The 21,121-nt window shown below is 32.5% G+C and overlaps 1 long non-coding RNA gene across 1 annotated transcript in view; it reads left to right on the forward strand.

Annotated features, from left to right (window-relative positions):
• The first annotated feature begins 222 nt into the window (after positions 1–222).
• Positions 223–21,121, forward strand: part of LOC147816868 (uncharacterized) — a 39,712-nt gene continuing 18,813 nt past the window's right edge. Inside the window, exons 1-2 of the long non-coding RNA XR_015429387.1 lie at positions 223–342; positions 943–1,066. This is a non-coding gene — a long non-coding RNA (uncharacterized LOC147816868). The remainder of the gene's footprint in view (positions 343–942; positions 1,067–21,121) is intronic.

Genomic DNA, 21,121 nt, shown 5'->3' on the forward strand with positions numbered 1-21,121 from the left:
TATCCCTCATTTGCGATGAATTTTAATTTAATTTATTTTAAATATTGCTTCGCCATCAGTTATCGCAATAGTACAGGTGTCATTCTCGCGTGAGAATGTTTAGAAACTACATGTAAGAGGATGTGCTCGTGCATTTGCAAGAAAGAGCGTAACGTGAAGGCCACAAGTATCGAGATTTCAGGGCCCCAGAGGTTCAAAGCGAATGGTTCAGATCCTTTTCATCCCGAATACAGCTCAACTCATCTCAATTCGAAAAATTACTTTCCCGCCTACGCGGTAAGCTGTTTATATTTACCTTTACTGGCGTGCTGGTAATAAGACGGTTTCTGTTGGATCTTTAAGGTTTAGCATTTGATTTTCCTGCTTTTATCATTTAAATTATAAATAACAAATTTTTTCAATTGTTTTTCTTTAAAGCGGCAATTTAAATATTATCTTCGTTTGATTCTGAATCGTGTAAATCTTTGCTTAACCCGAGGGATAGTTTGCCTTCAGAACTTCAAATTCTTTTTCTCAGGAAGATTTCTTAATTTCGGACGTTGAGAAAATTTTATATTTTTTTGGAAGATAAGAAAAAAAAGGAGACGCCCAGCATAATTGTACTTTTTCTAAGATTATAGCTTTTTCTAATCGTAGAAGTGAAAGAAATGCTTTCGAAAGTGTTTTAATATTTTACTGGATGTTATGTATACACATAGTTTTAAGTTAATTAGTAATTTATTGATTTTTAAACTATTCTTGATAGAATTTGAAATTCGTGTAGATTAATGACCATGGCTATTTATGAATGTCGCATTTCATTAATACTCTTTTTCTTTCAGGATTTATCTTGAATATTTGTCCTTTGACACTTCAGATTTTTAACTTGTTTTTACTACGGTTTGACATTTGTGTATAATTAATAAGATAATTTATTGTCAAGTATTATTAATTCTTTTTTAGCTATTTCACCCGGGACCTGATTCAGATTGACTTCAGTATATAACTTGCACTCTGCGTAGTAGAGCACAGCTGCTGAATAAAGACATCTATGAACTGCTTGTGATGTGTGGGGCTGGGTCATCGGGTGAGTGGCATTTTCGTCTCTTTTTGTTTTTCTTTCGCATACTGTTGATAAACTATAGTGCATTTATTGTAAAGTACACGATGTCCGTTGCGTTATTTGACCCTAGTTCATACACTTCTACTTCAGGGACACATGCATCCCATTTTAGCACGTGCGTGTCAGGTAGCTTTTGCTCCAAGGTATATGTATTTGTTGTAATATCTATTGTAGGAATTGTATGTATCCAACCTGCCAAGTATTGTGAATACATTGAGGTATATGGTGGCACGTATTTTTTAAAGCCTTTAACATGAAACTTAAAAACCCACCAGATTTTTGCTGAGTTCGAAAAAACCTTATTTAGCTATCTGGGTATAATGTTTTGTCTTTAGTCTGGTTAATGTAGATGTAACATCTCTAGGACAATCGAAGTCTGTGGTCAATTGTAGTATAAATTTGTAACTGTTTATGTTACGATAAGATTTATATTTTTCAAAGTACTCCAGTAATGAAATATAATATTTACTTTTGCGAGTGTTAAGTTGGAGACTAAAACTACTCATATGGAAAAATTTTGAATTAAAAATAGATCAGCATGTTAACTTGATTGTTTTCGTTTTAGTTATTTTTAGCACATGTTTTTCTATAATAGGTCTTTGACTGTAAATTCTTTGCTTATCTCAAAAGGTCTTTTTCCTTACCACTTTTTTTTAACTGTATGGTGAGGTGTTCTATAGCATCGTGCTTTTCAAAAACATTGAAAATAAAAACGTCATACTATTGAATTATTTTTAAAGTTTATTTTCATTGTTTAAATTGAGGTTTTGCTGGTGCTAAAAAACTATTCCTTCAGTTCTCAAGTAAACAAAAGGGTTTTTAGCGGTAAGACAGTAAGCCGCTTAGAAAATTCGTTTCTTGACGTTTATCTACTACTCTGCTACCAATCGTGCTAATATATTTTAAGTTTGAATAATATTCAATCCAACATTCGAAATTTTAAAATTATAATCTTTTTATGTTTTTTTACTTTCTGTTCAATTATTCGGTTTAATAATTCGGTGTGAATTACTTTGGTCTGGCACCATTTTTTGTGAAAGGGCACTTCGCAATAAAAGATTTGTGAAAGAAAACGCTAAGTTAAAATTTCCCCCGAAATACTTTAATACCAATGTAATATTTTATGCCAGAAAACGCATGGTAATATTTTTGAAAGCTAATTCGGTTCACAAGTGATAAACTGCAAAAAATTCCGCAGTTTATCTTTTGTGAATAGAGCTAGCTTTCATAAATATTGTCTGATCAAAAATGATAAACAGCAAAAAACTGTTATCGAGTTTACGAGGACCACTATCTTAAGTCTCAGTCTTCAAAGCTATTTATTAATTTATATTGTTAATAAAACCATTCGATTACAAATAATCGTATTTATTTTATTCAATTCAATTCACAATTCCACCTTTTGTAAATACTTCGAATTCTATTTACAATAACTTTTTTCCGTTATATATCTACGGTTACTCTTTTTAAAAAATAGTTCAACGTTTAATTAGGTAATTAAAACTGGGCATTTAAATAGTCATAAATTAATTCCTTAATTATTACTCATAAAAATATGATTGTACTTCAGAGCTCATTCTAGGCAAAAAAAAAAGGGCAGGGTGCAAAAGTTTAAAAAAAGGGCATTATTATTCTAAAAAGGCAATAATTTCTTTCCAGGGGCTTTACACGTTTTATTAAAAAACATTGTCTATTAGTAAAAGAAATTTTTTTTTACTTAACCAGAGTGCGTAGCGTTTGTAAAAAGTACTTAAAGGTGCTTTTTTGGGGATTTCGTTTTTAAAAGCTTTTAAAGGTGCTTTCAGCTGGCGTTTTGAAAAAGTGCTTTTTTTTTTTCAAATAATTTTTTTCTCCCTTCAGTGATATCTGGTGGATCCCATGCATTTCACGAAAAATTGGGAGTTTGCTACATAATCATTCACGCGGACTGCATGTCGTACCCACGTTATCACTTGCGCATGCGCCCGAGTGCTCCAATTCGAATAGAGAATATCAGATCCTTATGAAATGTTTTTCTTTTTAATTTATTTTAATTTTGTTCTTGTCTATTTTATTTTACTTCTTAACACTTTTTTTGACGTAGGGGGTAAGGGTATTTTTGTTCTGAGTTCAGGGTCAAGTTGAATTCACTCGGAAAGTACTGATTGTTTCGATTTATGCCTGTTTCTTTTTGGTTTTTTTTTTAAGGCTAAAACTGTTTATGAAAAGTTTTTGTTTTTCAATAATATTGATTGAATATGAATTTTTTGAGTGCTTGAAAATTTTTGTAAAGTGCTTGAAAAGTTTTTAAAAAGTGCTTATTTTTTATTCAAAGATTTGGCTACGCACCCTGTTAACTAAAAGTAGCAAAGCAATCATATTAATTACTAATTTTCATTAATAAATTAACATGTATCGAGCTAATTAGCTTGGTAATTTATTTAAAATGCATGCATATATTAATAAAATAATAAATGTATGTTTTTAAGTGTGTATAGATAGTTATGATTTAATAATTAAAATGATTAATAATAATTAGGATTTAATGATAGTGAAAGTAACTGCAAACTTTCAAAGACAAGTGCAACAAGGGGGTTTGTTGGCTATTTTTCCTTTTTCATATAAATCTTTGTATTGACAGCAATGACAAACTAAATAAAAAGAGTTAAAAATAAAAGTTTGAAAAATCCACTGTAGAGTTTGGGAAAAAAATAAAGAGTTGAGGAAAGAAAAAGCAAAAAGGGTATGGAGTCTTAATACATCAGGACACTAATTTACTTCAGGGGCAACAGGGTGGATTCTTTTGACTAAAAGGGCAGCAGGGTGCTGCGCCCTGTTTACCCTGCCTAGAATGAGCTCTGGTACTTATACACTTATCTTTGATATATTCTCGGATTTTGTCTCAAATTCAGGATATGTCTGTATTACTGTTTAGGGGATTAAAATAATCCTAATGGAATAACATTTTTTCAAACAAACATCAAAATAAAGTAATTTGTAAATAAACAAAGCATTTTCAAATGTTTATCAATTACTTTAAAATATTTTAATAAGATCATTTTTATTTAGAAAAAAAACAATGTTCTGTCCTTTAAATCAGTAGTTATAATGAATCGATCATAATTAGATATTTAAAAAAACAATATTCTGCTACAGTATTCAATTTAGTAAATGCATGTAATTATATAACATGTAATTATATATCATGTGATATAACATGTAATATGATACAGATTAATTATATACATGTAATTATATATCACTGTTATAAATAGTTAATCAATTATTAGCATTCTCTTAGGGCCTTAATCCTTTGAGTTAAAAATATTAACAAAAAGATATTTCAACTTAATACAATTTTTTAGGAAATACCAAGTAAGAGAAAGTTATTTGTATGTACAATATAATGAGTAATTATTGAAGTTTAGAACTGTATAAGTCTTAATTTGGTTTCTAAAAATAGAATGAGGAAGAAAATGTTTTTATTTTTGCAAGCTTTAAATAAATTTTATATTTTAATTTAAGGAATATCTAAATACATTTAGATAATTATTTAATTACTTTATTGATTTGATTTGGTAACTTAGTTAGGTTTGATTAACATATTTAGATTCAACAGCCTGATATGCATTTACACAATAGTTAGTGGGTGCTTTTTTCAGGTGATGTTTAATTTCAGTCAACAGTATATTAATGAGTTACCTGTCAAAACATGTTTGTTGTAGTTATTATTTTATGATCTTATTAATTTTGAAAGAGAAAGGTAAATGAAAAATAACATTTCTCTTTGAGAGATACATTTTAAGCATTTATTTTTATTTAATACTGTGCAACGTTTTTCATATTTGTTATGATACGAACATTACGGTTAGAGCAGAATTTTTTTGCTGGTTATATAGAGGTTATTTAGCATTAATGCAAATATTTAATTCTTAATATTATGACAGTTTTTCACTTTTCATTATTTTAATTGCATAAGTAGAGTTGAGGGAACATCATGTTAGTATGATCATTTGCAGACCTGCCAACTCTCCTGCTTTTGTCTCAAATCTTCGCCCTCAGGCCTTCAGGGTGGTTTCTCCTGCTTTTTTCTATTTAGTGCAAGATAGAGGAAAAAAACAACAATTTGTGCAATTTCCTTCCCAACTTGTGCTTCAGATCATGCTGGGCATTTATTTAGAAAAACCTTGCCCCGTAACATCACTAAAAATTATGGTGAGTGTGAACCAAAACAGCAGCAATAACCAATGAAATGGCAAAATTGGAGATATCTTGGACACCATTAGGCAAAATGTTTTTTTACTTTCTATAGATGCCAGTTTTTTTTTTTAAATAATGCTAAATCAGCAACATCTGCAGTTTTAAAACAGTAGCAGTTAAAAAAAAAATTAAGAAATTGCATTTATAAAGTATTGTATTCATTATTGACATATTTTGTTAGTTTTGAACTTCTTCCTAAATTTGAAAAAATCAAAAGATATGTTTTAATATAATTCTATAGAACATTATATTTTATAGTAAGAACACGTATCTTTATTAGTCAGTGTCAGAATCTTATTGTGGTCTATTTTATGTAATGTAAATAATATTTTTTGAAATAAACTTCTTGTAGGAAGTGTGAATCAGGTTTAATTTTCAATATTGCGCTATGTCGTGATACAGAAAGAGTCTCCTGCTTTTTTATTTTCTAAGGTTGGCAGGTCTGCATTTGCTATTTAAGAAAAAAGGAACAAAAAATAGCAGAAATGACAAAATATGTTTAATACATATAACGTATCTACCAACTTGTCTGGGAAGTAAAGGAGGTCTGAGCGTAATAATGATCACACCGCCACAAACATGGCGTTGGTCACGAAATTTTGAACCTTTTGACCTCTTTGGCTCAGCCATAGCCTTCGGTGGACTGTTACCAGAATATTTTACAGTTCTTTTAATTTTTGTACATAGCATAATAATAGTTTAAAAAAAGTATGACTGTTCAAGAGTTATGAATAAAATATCACTGTATTCAAAATAGAACAATAAAAATGCTGTTAAATAAGCTAAACTTACTGGCAATTACCATAATTTTATAAATTTGTAAATTTTTTTCAGTATTTGTTTATTAGCTTTAAAATAATGATTTAATTAACTTGGAAAATGTGTTTTATTGTAACGAAATGTATAAAAACGTTTCATAAGTCGAGTAGTAATCTCTCTTATTTTTCGTTCTTGCATCGCTTTTGCACTGAGCACAAGTTATGACATGTATTATAATTTTTTTTTTTGAGTAAATAATGTTGATTGCAGCTATGTAGATTTTTTTTTCTGCTTCTAATCGCAGTGATTCCTGTCATTATCTTATAATTCAAAGTTATTAGTTATAAAGCAATCAATTTTCTTCATTGTTTTTGCCATAGGAATAAGTAAGATGGTGACTGATACAGATTAAATCCGTCGAGTCGCTAAGCCCTCCATGTTCCCATAACAAATCAAAACCTCTGGGGGTACTGAATTGGGGATTGATCATTCTCTGATTTAGGTCAAAATTACAATCTGTGGATGAATGAACGGATGTATCAATAGGTTACACCCTATAAACGGGTGAGATGTATGGGTGTGGCAGAAGTCGAATTCTTGGCCTTAGATGGCATCACTGGAAAACAAGAACAATCTCACCCCTCAGCCTGAACAGGCATACGCCAACAACAACAACAAATTAAATTATGAAATGAAATTTTAATAGTCACCAAAATAAAAAAAAAAGAACGAAATAACAAAACAATTAAAAAATTAATATATTTTTACTAGGATTTAAAAAAAAAATGAAGTTGCATATTGTGACAGCTTGAAACTTAGATCTATAATTATGAATAAACTAATAAATAAGACTGTTAAGAATTTATTAAAATAAAAATTTCTTCATTTAAAATTAGATAACGTTTTTGAATATTTTTTTTTCATTCGTTTGAATTAAGAGTGAGAAATGGTCTCTTCAGTCCTTGTGTTAAGGTAAGTAGTCAGTTTTAGTTACCAAAATAAATTACATATCCTAATGTAATTTATTTTCTTTGTTTTTAAATAAATGTTTTGTTAAATTTTTAATAATGCACATTTAATTCGTTAGGTACTTTAACAGTATAATTTTTAAAAGTTGAATTGTCAGTACCTTATATATTTAAAATAGTTGGTTCCACTTTAAAAAAGGCTTTGGTTATCTTTATTATTGGAGGATTTTTAAATTTAATTTAATCATTGTACCTCTTTTTGGAACTTGTTACATTGTGGTTAGCCTTCCATCAGACGAATATGGATTGTCGAGAGCCTCCCTTCTCTACTACTTGTTATTCAAATGATCTGAATAGTTGTAATTTCAGCGAATTATTTCAATTGATTGATTACTCTAAGCTATTATCTCTATAGTATGTTTTATGTTGATAACTATAAATGCAGTCCCTGGCCAAATTATTAGACATACTATAAGATTCTATGTAAAATCTTAATTATCAGGTGATCCCTGTGGCAGAATCACAGCGACATTGTCGCAGAACATTACAAAGTTCTTGCAGAAAGATTTTCTTTTAAGAAGTAAAAAAAAAAAAAATTACTATTCTTTTCAACAAAAGTTAACACGTAATATTTGAATGATGCATTTAGGTAATCACTTTTTGACTATCTCAATTTACGTCGATAGTATCGTAAATAGATGTAATGTTTCGATTGTATATTATTGATTGTTGATTTTCACGTGGATTTAATATCCAGTTACATTTCAAACAATATGGAAAATTCGAATCGTGCATTTGAGTATTTACTTTTTAAGGCAATAATTCTATCGATTTTTGACAGTTATTGCTATTGATTTCTCCATAATTTTTAAATTCAATATTTTTTTACGGTATTATTTATTATAACAACCTAATCTCCAAACGAAATACGCATTTGAGAACTCTGTTTCGCATGATTTCGTCGTCAATTTTTTTCGGCTACTACTACTAGCGATTTCATGATTTTTAATTTTTTTTTATTGTGATGATTATTTACAAAATGCGAAGAAGGAATGATTTGTGCATTGCTCCCCCCCCCCCCAAAAAAAATATTTTTTTTTTGAGAATATAACCCATAATATTGGAATAAAAAATTATTACAAGTTCTATTATAAAGTTAAAAAGTTTTTTTTTTGTAAACACAGCGCTTTTGAGATTTTAAATCAGTAACATATTAGTAGTTATTATTAAAAGTATCTTGCTGAACGATAATAGTGCTAGAGAATTTTGTCGCAAATAGCTCGAAAAAATTCTGCCACAGGGCAGGTGATACTGTTTAACTGTATTGTTTTTATGTGACTGAAACCGGTTTGCACTTGTTTACGTTAGTGTATCAATGGGTTAAATTAGGCGATATATAATCTAAATTTGACGATAGGATAAATTAGACGATATATAATATAGAATGTTTATTATATTAAGCATTATATTAGTATATTATAATAGTTAGATCAAATTATTAGACGAGCTGTAGTTTTTAATAATGACATGATTTACACTAGTTTATAGGCAATACTTTTATATTTAAACGTACATTTAATGGGTTTTAATTCAGGAGATTTTTTATATACTTATCAGTGCTTTCATTACAGAAAAAAAATGAGAGAATTTCTCACCCTTTTTCTAAAACACGGTGAGATCTCAAAAAGATTTCTAAAAATTAAAAAAATGCGAATAGACTTGGAAAAAAAATATCTCTTTAATTATAATACATTTTTAACATCTTCTAATTTTTAAAGCATTGATATTGCTGCATCATCATATCGAAAACGTTCTATATCTACTTTTTCATCAGCTTTTCTCATTAGGTTGCTCAAATGTTTATCAGTCATTTCTATAAGATATTTTGTCTTAATTCGGTTTTGAGTGCTAAATGACCTTGCAACAGATGCTGAACAATTCGGAATCATTTAGTAAATTTGTAGCATTGAAAAAAATTTAGACGTGTTACATGAAGAAATCTTACCTTCCGTTAACATGTGGTTGCAGAAAATTGTGTTCTGCTGTTCGCACCAGTTCTGAACAATACTGGTAAATAGGGAAGCTAGATAACATGGATCCATGTTGAAAATAATGAAAGATCAAGGAAGAAAAGTGAAACGAATTTTATTCAAAATGGCAGAAGACTAATTTTTTTCCAAAATTCACTCATTTTGAATAATAGAGTGCACGATTTTCTCGCGTTAATAATTTTTTAATGTAATGCGCTGTAGTGAAAACACTGCTTATATACTTCCTATTTGTATTTATTTTTAACATATTGCATTACAATGTTGACCAAATGATACAAGGTCGTGAACCTGTTTCATCCGAGTAAACCCAATACAGCTGTATAGTATCACCTGATAATTATATTTTTGCATAGAATCTTATAGTGCGTCTAATAATAGAGCCAGGGAATGTAGATGTTTTAAATATCCTTACAAAAAATGTAGTTTGAAAAATCATGCATATTTGGTATTCGCAGCACAAAAATGCTTTTAATGTCTTGAGAAACTATGATTTTGTTTAATAACAGGAAGGAAAGGTTCTCTTGCTTTTAGCGTTCCAACAAGGAAATGTGAGGAGGATTTCAATGAAAATAACTTTTAGTAATCAATAAATATGTTTAGTCAGGGTGACCATCCACCTTGAAAACCTGGAATAATCAGGGAATTTTTTTATACTGAAAAAAAACCTGGAAATATCAGGGAAATTTGGATAAAAACCTGGAAAAATCAGGGAATTTTAAAGAAAAGCTGGAAATTTTTCTTTGATTTTTTTAATTTTACTAATTTAAATTATTTGCTAATTTTCTTAATTTAAATTATTTCATCCACTTTTTTTTTTAACGGAAATGTATCGCCAAACAGGTGAAATATCATCAATTTAGCGATACTTTGCTTGCATCAAAATTTGCTCCATTATAGTTCTGTTAAACTAGAATGCCATATAAAATTCTCCCACGGTTGCTAAACAAATGTGGAAACCTTTGACTGCTATGGGAATTTAGGAAAGATTTTGGTAGAAAAAGGGATTAGGATATGAGCTTCTGTTTTTAAATTCTGTCCTTGGGCTGAATCCATTTATGGCTCAAGTTTGTTCCGATGCTTTGGTGGTTATTTTTTTTTCTCTATTTTGACAAAATGTTTTTGTATTTTTAACTTTATAAATTCTCCAAAAATTAGTTGGTTATAATTTTATGATAATAGATTTTATATCGCACTCTTTTTCTGAAAGCTTTTCTACTCCCATTCAAAGAAATCTGTGAATTATTTTTTTTTGAGCAAACCAACCAATCACACATTTTTTTTACAATCGCTAACAGCAATGTTTGTTGACAAATTGTTACAATTGTTGCATTAATGCTAATTTTTTCTATTTCATTTTAACCTCTTTTAACATATTTTAATTTTTAAAAAAAGGCTCCTTTGTTGGTCAATATATGATTTTTGATTCAAAATTTTGTACCAAAACATTAAAAAATAAATAAATAAATTATTTTTTTCAAGATGATATGTTAAAAAAATAGCACTTTGAATAAAATATTTTATAATATAGACACTTTTTTTGTACACATCCTATACTTTATAAGAAAAAAGAAACAAAAACCTGGAAATTTTAAGATTTTTATCTGGAAAACCTGGAAAAATCAGGGAAATTTGAAATCTGATTTGAGTGGCCACCCTGTTAGTGGTCAAGGTAGGAGGTAGATATAAAGTTCAGAGTGGCAAGGAAGAGGGCTAATTTTTTGAACTTTGACCTTTACAAAAGTAGCTTTTTCACGTAAACAACCCAGATTCAACTGTCATTTTTTCGCTTACCTTGTTTTTAGAAAAAATGTCACAATATCGATTTGAAAAATTCACAACATTTATGCAGTTTTAATAGGTACTAGGTACCTAATTTACTCATAAGATACTTAGTTTCTATATCGGTACCAAAACTGCACAAATGACTGTAATAAAAGTAGTGTATATTCACAAAAATAGTTAAACATCATTGTCGTCAGTGTGGCGTTTTTTTTTCCCCATGTCTTTTAGACAAATTGGTACCATTTTTCCATTTCTTTTGTATTTTATCACATAACTTATGTTTTGTTTGAATAAATACCTATTGATAAAATAAAGATCAATAATAGTTTGACGATTTTTTTACCTTCTCTTAAATGAATTTGTGGCATTTCTTTTGGGTTTTTTTGTACAAGATTATATTTTTAATTTCAATTAGAAGCTATTAATAGTACCTATTAGCATCAGTGACATAAGAAATGGTATGGCAATTTTACTTCTCTCCTTTATGAATTGGTTTTATTTCTCCATTAGTATTTCCCATTATAAATTTATAAATTTTTAAATATTTTCCAATTATCTCCTATTGCCAAAATTAACCAAGCATCATTGGTGTCTGCAACTACATGGTGATTTTTTACGTATCTCCTGAACTAATTAGTACCATTTTCCCATTAATTTTGCCCTTTAGTACATAGATAACTTTTTATTTCAAATATTTCATATCACCAAAAGTAATAGAGTATTATTGGCGTCAATAATTAAATTTCAATTTCTTACAATTCTATTAAAAGAATTAATATTTCTCCATTAATTTTGGTTTTTAATACATATTTTTTTATTTCCTTTACCATTAGATTTTAAATTATTTAGTTTTATAATAAATTCGTAATAATAAAACGTAGCTGTAATTAAATATCAGTCAATAATCAGTGGATAGCTATATAAATAAAACTTTCATTAACATACTCAGCTTATACTACCGCGTTCAATTTTTTTCTTATAGCTATTGTTGAACAGCCAACTGAACTTTGAGTTTACGAATATCAATGTTAAACACTGAAGTCTTGTCATTTTGGACCCAATCCAGAAGACAAGGGAACTTTTGGACTAAGAATTGGAAAAAATTTGCCTTCAAAGTGGTTTTTTAATGACATTAACCAGGGTTCGCTGATTTAAATCACAATTTAAATCAAATGATTTTTTTAAAAAAAATCATTGATTTAAATCAACTGATTTATGTAAATGTATAGATATATATTATATTTATTTTAAAAGTTAAAAAACAGTGGTTTAAATTATTGATACTTTTATTATTTTCTTTTCTTAGTTTTAAAATTTATTTTAAATTAATTGCTGCGTTTATTAATTTTAGTTAACGAAATTACTTTTTTTCTTGGTGTGTGTTAAATTCCAGCACATTTGAAATTACATTAAAAATCTTTCGATTCTTGAGAATGAAAGTACAGATTAAAGTACACATTTAATGCTGTCTTAATATAGACTTGCATAGCTGTAGAAAGTTATTAATATACATGAATTTCGAAGGAAAAAAATGCAAATAATCTTAATTAAAATTCTACCTTTTGATTGAAATAGCTTGGAATTAAAATCTACATTATATTTTATTTGTGGAAAATGTATATTTCTAAAGCTTGAGGTTATATTAAAAGGAAATTACCCTAATATGCCAGAAATAGAAAGAAAAATAAAGGATAATGTATTCAGATATTTTTTTCCTGATATAGTGTCATTCTTCCCTTTCAAAGTTTATTTGAGGCAGTAGAGTTATTAACTGGTAACTGGTATTTTTTTCCTCATAATATGTTTACAGTATCTTTGACATCATCAGATTTTCTATAAGGAAATTTTGTGAAAGAAAATTCAAATGAGTGCGTAGATTTTTTAAAAATTTTTTTAAGCTGATCTATTTTGATATAGAATTAAAAATGAATATTTTGATATAAAAATGTATAGATTAAATATTTATTTATTTTTTGGTGAATGACTACATTTATAAACACAATCTGTTACATTTATTTTGTCATATTAAAAATCAAGAGAGAAAAATCACAATTTTAAATTAAAATTATGGTTTGCTAATTGAAACTTTAGTTTAATGGTTAAAGAGTCTGTCCAAGCCAAATTTGCTAGGATACCTTCACAAATTCAACTTTAGGAAAAATAATACACTGGTTATCATAAATTAAGGAAAAATCACAAAAATAGCGATAACTCTTTCAAAAGTAAGCCAAACCGTGCAAAATTTGCATATGTTGTCCACTAAGAGTAGCTGAGTAAAATTGCAATATGCAAATTAGTGGCGCTGCACTCGGCTTACGTCATCTGCCTGGAGCATAAAAGTCCAAGTTTGAGAGAAAGCACACAAATTTTACTGTGATTGCGACATTGAAAATCTGAGATAGCCAATTCGTAATAATGACCTCTAGACATCATTTGCCTGAAGAACTACGATGGAGAGCCATCGGGAGACTAGAGGCAGGGCAGAGTCAATCAGAAGTGGCCAGATGGCTAAATGTGAGTCCATCTGTGGTTCATAGACTTTGGAGGCAATTTCAAACCACAGATTCGGCATCTAGGAGGTTCAGTCAAGGACGGCCAACTGTTACGACCAGTGCCGATGACCGATATTTGACATTAAGTGCACGCAGGAATAGAACCGCTACTCCGACACATCTTAGATCCTCTCTTGCTGCAGCCACCGGAAGGTTGGTGTCAACGTCAACTGTGCGCAGAAGGCTCCACGAAGGTGGTCTGTATGCGAGACGACCAGCCATTTGCGTGCCGCTCACATCACGCCATAGGAGAGACCATTTGCAGTGGGCCCGACAACATGTCCACTGGACGTCAGATCAATGGAGGCCTGTTCTCTTTACGGATGAGTCCAGGTTTAGTCTAGAAAGTGACAGTAGACGTTATTTGATATGGAGAGAACCTGGGACCCGTTATCATCCATCAAACATCCGTGAAAGAGATGCATACGGAAGAGGCAGTGTCTGTGTTTGGGGAGGCATATCCTTAGGAGGGCGCACATACCTCCATGTCTTTCCAAGGGGAACCGTGAATGCTCAGGTTTATCGAGACAACATCCTTGATGCTTATGTGCGCCCATATGCCGGGGCAATTGGTGATTGCTTCCTGTTACAGGACGATAATGCAAGACCACACAGAGCTCGCATTGTTGATGATTATCTTCAACAGGAAACAATTACTCGCATGGAGTGGCCAGCTCGATCCCCGGACTTGAATCCTATCGAGCACGTTTGGGATGCTCTAGGGAGGCGTGTATCTGCCATCAATCCGCCCCCTCAGACCCTTGCCACGCTTGCAACTGCTTTACAAGAGCAATGGCTCTCACTTCCTATTGAACTGATAGACCGCATAATTGAAAGCATCACACATCGCTGTTTGTGCTGTATTGCTTCTAGAGGCAATCATATTCCATATTAAAGGTACTTTTTCTATTGCAAACCGATACTTCCAATTTGTTTATTTTATACATGTGCTAATTTCTATACTACTATTAATGTCTGATAATTTCTTTTTATGTTGTTTAATACCTTACTATGTGTTGTATATTGTGGGTAAGTTTCATAAAATTCCATGTGTAATTTCTTGAGTTATCGCGATTTTTGTGAATTTTCCTTAATTTATGATAACCAGTGTAGTTTCAAAAAATAGTTTTTTTAAAAATTCTATTTTTGTGTTTCGCAAGAAAGGAATAAATCTATATTTTTGTGTCGACCATTGAATATTATTTTTAATTTATTATGTCTAATTAATTACTTTTTAATTTATTATGTCTAGACACAAATTATGTCTAAATTTTCACAAAATAAGTACCTCTCAGAAAAACCTAGATAGACCCCTTTCATTAAATTCTCTATTTAATTTAGTCTTCAAATTTCAACTATGCATTTGTTTTAAAATGGTTGCTATGCATTCAAAACTATATATTATAATGAAAAATTATATTAGTAAGTTAGAGCTTCTAAAATATTGTTATAATATTGTTTTAATATTAATTTAATTTTGATTAAACATTTATAAAGTATTTTTTAATCATAAATGAAAGTTCTTACAGTGTGTTTGAATAAAAATCAAAAAAATCTGATTTTAAAAAAAAAAAAAAAAAAAAATCACGAACCCTGAAATTAACCCAAATTTGCGTTTAATGGAAAGGAAAAATTTGAAAACCTCCTACTGTTAGCCTGAAGGAGAGAGGACTCGAACATATGATCCGCCTATCATTGAGGATATTTTAATTGAACACAGTGGACGTTGCAAGAATTCGTATCGACCAACCATCGTTGGAATTTGAACTCGGGGCTCCTCATTTGAGGGTGAGTGCTCTATCTTCTGAGCTGCCACGGCTCTGGTATTTATCATTTAGCTTGTTAGCTATAACGAATAAAAAATTATCAAATCTTAAAGAATGTGCAATAAACTACTTTCGTGTATTTCTATGTTAAATTTCTCCGCTAATAACACATTTAAAAATAGGAGACAAGAATTTTGAAATACTCCTTTCGGAAGTTTGAAATATATTGCTCCGTTATGTGTTCTCAAAAATGTGAAACTGCGGACTGAATTTTGATAAAAAACTGGTTTCTAATTGGTCCAAGATTTCAGATATCTCCCCTCTATTGATAATTTAAATTTTCAGTAAATAAACATGTGATTTAACAAGGTATTAGAGAAACCCTTGTCAAAGAAAATAAGTTTTTAATGTTTTGAAAATATATTAAAATGCAAACGGGCAAAAAACTTTTCCATAAAAAGCCTTAGCTGTGGTCATGGAGAGGGGAATTATAGAGGCCTCTTAAGGCTCTAACTCTCTCTTTTAATACACACGTACTTGAGTTCTGTTAGGGCTCTCTCAAATTCAGCTTAGTTAAGGCTTTCTTCAAGTGAGCTCTCGGACTGGGGCTCAACCCACCTGAGCTGGAACTTGGGCTCTACCCAGTTTGTGTCGGTACGGGACTGGGTCACTACCCGGTTGTGCAGGTTCGGGGTTGGGCCTCTACATGGCTGTGTAGGATCGGGATTGGGCTTTCTCAAATTCAGGTTAGTTAAGGCTTTCTTTAACTGGGATTGGGACTCTACCCTCCCGAGCTGGAACTGAAGCTCTCTAACCTCCCGAGCTGGAACTGAAGCTCTCTACCCTCCCGAGCTAGAACTGAAGCTCTCTACCCTCCCCAGCTTGAACTGAAGCTCTCTACCCTCCCCAGCTTGAACTGAAGCTCTCTACCCTCCCCAGCTTGAACTGAAGCTCTCTACCCTCCCCAGCTTGAACTGAAGCTCTCTACCCTCCCCAGCTTGAACTGAAGCTCTCTACCCTCCCCAGCTTGAACTGAAGCTCTCTACCCTCCCCAGCTTGAACTGAAGCTCTCTACCCTCCCCAGCTTGAACTGAAGCTCTCTACCCTCCCCAGCTTGAACTGAAGCTCTCTACCCTCCCCAGCTTGAACTGAAGCTCTCTACCCTCCCCAGCTTGAACTGAAGCTCTCTACCCTCCCCAGCTTGAACTGAAGCTCTCTACCCTCCCCAGCTTGAACTGAAGCTCTCTACCCTCCCCAGCTTGAACTGAAGCTCTCTACCCTCCCCAGCTTGAACTGAAGCTCTCTACCCTCCCCAGCTTGAACTGAAGCTCTCTACCCTCCCCAGCTTGAACTGAAGCTCTCTACCCTCCTCAGCTGGAACTGGGGCTCAACCGTGCCGGGGCCGGGCCTCTACCCAGTCTGTGTCGGTACGGGATTGGGCCTCTACCTGGCTGTGGCGGGTGGGGATTATGCCTCTACCTGGCTGTGGGGGTGGGGATTGTGCCTCTACCTGGCTGTGGGGGGTGGGGATTATGCCTCTAACTGGCTGTGGGGGTGGGGATTGTGCCTCTACCTGGCTGTGGGGGGTGGGGTATATGCCTCTACCTGGCTGTGGGGGGTGGGGATTGTGCCTCTACCTGGCTGTGGGGGGTGGGGATTATGCCTCTAACTGGCTGTGAGGGTGGGGATTGTGCCTCTACCTGGCTGTGGGGGGTGGGGATTATGCCTCTACCTGGCTGTGGGGGGTGGGGATTGTGCCTCTACCTGGCTGTGGGGGGTGGGGATTATGCCTCTACCTGGCTGTGGGGGGTGGGGATTGTGCCTCTACCTGGCTGTGGGGGGTGGGGATTGTGCCTCTACCTGGCTGTGGGGGGTGGGGATTGTGCCTCTACCTGGCTGTGGGGGGTGGGGATTATGCCTCTAACTGGCTGTGGGGGTGGGGATTATGCCTCTACCTGGCTGTGGGGGGTGGGGTATATGCCTCTACCTGGCTGTGGGGGGTGGGGATTGTGCCTCTACCTGGCTGTGGGGGGTGGGGATTATGCCTCTAACTGGCTGTGAGGGTGGGGATTGTGCCTCTACCTGGCTGTGGGGGGTGGGGATTATGCCTCTACCTGGCTGTGGGGGGTGGGGATTGTGCCTCTACCTGGCTGTGGGGGGTGGGGATTATGCCTCTACCTGGCTGTGGGGGGTGGGGATTGTGCCTCTACCTGGCTGTGGGGGGTGGGGATTGTGCCTCTACCTGGCTGTGGGGGGTGGGGATTGTGCCTCTACCTGGCTGTGGGGGGTGGGGATTATGCCTCTACCTGGCTGTGGGGGTGGGGATTATGCCTCTACCTGGCTGTGGGGGTGGGGATTGTGCCTCCACCTGGCTGTGGCGGGACTGGGACTTTTTTTAAAAGCATGATTTTTCTTGTTGAAAATATGAAAATTGCTTAAGAAAATTGCTAAAAAGCTTAACGAAAATAGAAAACATTTACGACTTTTGCTCCGTTTTTTAACCTTTTTATTCGAAAAGTCTTATCTAAATTTCTGAAAAAACCTCTTAAATGTCCGTTGGCGTTACCATTAAGTTCTAATTTTTGTTCAGGAATTAGTGAAACGAAAATGAAATATTTGATAATGTTCTTTTTATAACAAAGTATTATAAAGATTTATTTTTCAATGCTGACCCCTCGACGTGCAAGATATTTAATCAACGATCCCTCTATTATATACCCCGCCCATCCTTGGTTTCACCATGACTTTAAAAATGAGCTGAACTTATTGAATTGTCATCCTACTTATGCCATTGCACATTAATTGCGTTTGACATGCGAGGCCTTTTGGGTAGGATAGCTCAATTGGAATTTTAGAATATACTATTTCCAAACCAAAACGAAAGGGGGTTGTACCGAAGGTGAAGAAAATCCCTCTCCCTGGGTGCAAATTTAATAATTTTCAGTCTTTCCCTCAATTGTTGAGTAATTTGATTGCGCAAACATTGGAAGAGACTAAAGTGTTTTTGAAGGAAAAATTATAGTCCATGCGGTTGATTATGGTTATGATTACAGAGCAGGCGAGTATAATTAGTGGGGTAGGCAGCATTAGTTTGCGAGAGATGTCCTTCCTTATTAGGGCTATATCCTCTGAATGGTTGAAAAGCGTGTGGCATCAAATATTATGCGTCAGTTCTGGCGAAATGCGCATGCGCCCGTGAAAAGATGTCGAACTTACGTAAGTGAAAATAAGAGTTTTTAAAAATCCTTAAGTTAAAAGCTCTAATGTAGTGGAATATCTTTTTAACTTGGACCACAAAATCAAAACAAGCATTTACAATTGACGTAGACTCTATTTCATTAAAGCTATTTCTTACAATTCCAGATGCTTTGCTCTACCCAAAATTGCGGATCTATGAGCAGAAAAATTCGGTAGATCAGGGTTGAAGAATGCAGCTTAATTTTATTATTATTAATATTCAAAAAATCTTTTAACTTCTATTGAGAATTTAACTAAGTTATATATTTAAAATAAATAAAATTTAAATAAATTAAATTCATACTTAGGGAACAGAGCACTCACCTTTCAAAGAAACAACCCAGATTAAAATCCCAGCGATGGTTAGTCTATACAAATTCTGTTTGCAAAAACAGTGGTGACAAAAAATTTCTGCTGTGACAAAATGGATCACAAGTTAGGATCCTCATGCTGTTTGACTAGCCGTCATAGGTTGTCATGATTTTCCTCTCGATATGATGCGATTTAGTTTCTTTGAAATAATCCTCTAGGAAGACTATACTTTACTCCATTGTTAGATCAAAGCGTTCCTTTAATCTCTGGGCTGAATTCAAAATTAAAAGGCAGTAGGGCTTAACATTGATGGCTGAAAGCCCTAAAAAAGGACAGACTGTTCAACACTGGTTATAAAACAATTAAATAAGATGAAACTCGCTAGATACTGTTGTATGTAATATTTTGTCTGAAAACCATATTTCTTACTATACATAAAAATCTATTAACTGTGTTGAAGTTTTCCTTTGCTGTCCGTGCATTTTTATTGGTCAGAAAATTGCGTGGCCGGTTCCAGTTTTTTCTTATTTATTTCCATGTTATTTTGGTTTTCAGACTGCCTAAAATTTATAAAAGTCATAAAGATAATGTTTTTCTATAAATATTTTTGTAACCCTAATTTAAAGTTATTTTTCCTGTACTGCTCATAATACAATTTTAATTAAAGAGTTTAAAACTAATAATTTTTTTTTTTTTTTTTTTTTAAATTATTATTAAAATATAATTCTGCTCTACATTTTAAGATAGTTATTTAGAAAGGTGGTCTAATCTTATTAACCGTTTTACAATCATTATTTTTGTACAAATAACATAATATACTGTTATAAATTACAGCTAGACCTGCTAAATGATTTAGAAAAACGATGAACGTCATTCACAATGAGAAGCAAGCAAAAATAGCTTTTAATATTTCTGCCCGTTTGGTGAGCGAAAATATAAAATTAGGGCTGTGAACTCATATTTGTTTGAACAATATGTTTTAAAAGAAATGATTGCTTAGAAAAATTACTTTTGTTCACCAACAGATCTAAATATTTATATTACTTATCTATATATAAATGAATGTTTCTGTGTGTGTGTCCTTTATAGACTTTAAAGCCATCTGACCGAAAACTATGAAACTTGGCACACAGTTCAAAGCACTAGGAAGGTCACTATTGACATTATAACATTCGACGACTAATCGTTCTAGCGGGGTGAGCAGAAAACGAAATGGAATTTTCTGATTGGTTAAGCGTTAGTCATTGTCTTAAATATAACTGTAGACGATTCAATTCGTCACATATTTTAAAGAAAACGTTCGTTATTATTTCTATCTTATAGTTCTATTTGTTCAAAAAATAATAGTTAATTACACGTATTTAAATACTCACTTTTAAATTCACTATGTCAGATGGATTCAATGTTCGACATTACGTGGTATCACGCGTGGGCTATGTTGCCAAATTTATAGTTTTAAAGTTTTCTGGTACTTGTTGACTTGTTCTTTTCTATTTATTAAATTTCTTTTGAAACATGTTTCTAAAAAATTTGTTTGTTTAAAATCAGCCTCAATAGAAAAAATACTTAGGTATTTAAAGGCAAAATTAATGGGAATGTGGCACTGTGGTACTAATTCGTTCAGTAGAAACATAAAAAGTCACCATATTTTTGACACCTTATTACTGATATAATTGAAGTAAAAGAAATAAGCCATGTACTAGAAAGCAAAAGTAATGGAATTTTTTTTTTCTTTTAAAGAAACCTCAGAAATCATCACACTATCATTGATTACAACGATGCTTAAATAATGTTGGTAAAATTTTAATTAATATAAAAAAATCTTATGTACTAAACAGCGAAATTAATGGATTAGAGATAGTTATTTTGGGAAGTTATAGAAAGTTACCGTATTATTATTGACACTAATGCTATATTGATATTATGTATTAATTTTTTTTTAAAAAAAAGCTATGTGCTAAAAAGCAAAGTTAAGGGAGAAAAGGTAAACTGGAAATTCATTTAGGAGAACTGTAGAATATCGCCATTCTAAGCTTAATTATTGTGTACTACAGACTACTTGGTAATTGGTGCAGTTTTGAGAAGAATTTCCATAGTTTCAGAAAATATTTTTTCCAGTGGTAGCAAAGACAATGCATTAGTATTTTAATGAATTAACAATAAAAGAACTTTTCCGCCACAACTTATATTTTAATAGTAAATAAAAGGGCTGATATAGAAATGGCCATGCTCCAAAGTCCTTTTCAAATTTTAACAACAGTTCTATTTTTTTAAAAAAAAAAAAAAAATTCAGATTTAGTTGGTTGCCACTGATGAATGTATTTTTCACTAAATTCAAATGTTGAAGGATTAT

Source organism: Parasteatoda tepidariorum, chromosome 1 (assembly GCF_982258835.1).
Source record: "Parasteatoda tepidariorum strain Cologne lab strain chromosome 1, Ptep-v5.0, whole genome shotgun sequence".
NCBI classification, from domain to species: domain Eukaryota; kingdom Metazoa; phylum Arthropoda; class Arachnida; order Araneae; family Theridiidae; genus Parasteatoda; species Parasteatoda tepidariorum.